This window comes from Dreissena polymorpha, chromosome 2, assembly GCF_020536995.1.
Source record: "Dreissena polymorpha isolate Duluth1 chromosome 2, UMN_Dpol_1.0, whole genome shotgun sequence".
In the NCBI taxonomy this organism is placed as follows: Eukaryota; Metazoa; Mollusca; class Bivalvia; order Myida; family Dreissenidae; genus Dreissena; species Dreissena polymorpha.
In genome coordinates, this window is record NC_068356.1 from 96,082,480 (window position 1) to 96,084,119 (window position 1,640).

Below are 1,640 nucleotides of genomic sequence, written 5' to 3' on the forward strand. Positions count from 1 at the left end.
AATAAATATAATCACATGTTCATTAATATCACAGAAGTTGCATAAGAAAGTTACACACTGCATATGTAGTTAATAAACACACTTTGTAGCATACTATAAGTTTAAGAATAATTATGAGATCCTTGCATCTTATTGATCATAAGACTTAAAAATGTATCACAGTATTTTAACAGAACATAAAATTCATAATACAAATTATACTATAAAAAGCTATAAAGACTCTAAAAACTGTTTCTTGATGGCACCCTTGAAATTGTTAGGTTTAGGTACATCCCTGATTTTTTGAGGAAGATTGTTCCATAAACAGATACCATTATATGTAAATGTTTTAGAACCAAAACTTCCTACTCTTGGTTTGGAAAAACGACCAGAGTCTTCAAATGTAAAATTTTCAGCAAAATGATCGGATTCTGGCTGAGCTACCATATTAGACCTAGTACTAACGATTATGTACGCCAGACACTGGCTTAAAATTCTCAACCATATACTCTGGTGCAAGACCATTTTTAATCTTATGTACATGACAAAGTATGATCTGTTCTACTCTTTTTGAAACAGGCAGCCAACCTAAATGTGAAAACTGTTCTTGACCAACATGTGATCTGTTATCCATATTCAGAACAAACCTAATCATCTTGTTTTGTGTAGTTTGAAGCCTATTTTTAAGTGACTGAATAAGACCAGGGTACCAAAAAGAGCAGGCATAGTCAAAGTGGCACTGTATAAGAGACATGACAAGGAGTTTTCTTGTGTGCAATGTTAAGAACTTACTATTTCTGTATAGGAACTTTAACCTTGAGTTTGCCTTTGTAATAATAAATCTAGCAATGGTTTTACCAGACAGGAACTGGTCCAATACAGCACCTAGGTACTTAACAGAACTTGATGGAGTAATTGACACATCATTGCAAGAGACATTTAACTGAGAATTTGACCTTAGTTTGGGCTTTGAGTCAAACAATATAGATTCTGTTTTACCAAGATGTAGGGAAAGTATATTGTCCACTAACCACTAATGGATTTTAAAATGTCTACATAAAATAAAGCTTTATTATATTTATTTACCTGACTGAAAAAATTGTCAGCCGCCGAACTGTTCCGTTAGTGCCGGAACCCGGGATTGAACCGGGGGCCTTTAGATGACTATTGCGTAAACATCTTTAGTCTAACGCTCTCCCAACTGAGCTATTCCGGCTGACATTCACTTATGTATTGCTATTTGGTGAAGTTGTGTATAGCGATCGTTATGATATGTCTATTAATAAACTAATACATGTACGTTTTCGTACCACTACGCCTTCCAATAAACTTGCTACATTGATTCTCCACTGAATAAGCAAATTAGAAAAACCACCAAATAAATATATTTTGATTATGTTTTGTTTTTATACAAAACATCATTTGTTTTTATACAAAACCATGAAGTTTCGCGTGTTTGCCCAGTCCCTGTGGTCTTTCCCCTGTGATCAGTTGTGGATCAGTTATTAATTAAAACAATTAGCTTTGCATTATTGGCAATAAATGTTGAAATAAATGTAATAGGCACAAATGCAGTACTTATTTACACTAATTTACACAAAAAATCACCACTATGCAAGATATTCTTAAAACAAAAAAAGATACATTGATCGGTAAAATAA

At 33.2% G+C, this 1,640-nt stretch overlaps 1 non-coding gene across 1 annotated transcript; it reads right to left on the reverse strand.

Moving 5' to 3' along the window:
- Positions 1-1,105: 1,105 nt before the first annotated feature.
- On the reverse strand, positions 1,106-1,195 carry Trnaf-aaa (transfer RNA phenylalanine (anticodon AAA)). Its single transcript is given in 2 exon segments — positions 1,106-1,141; positions 1,159-1,195. It is a non-coding gene; the product is annotated as a tRNA-Phe (tRNA).
- Positions 1,196-1,640: the final 445 nt, after the last annotated feature.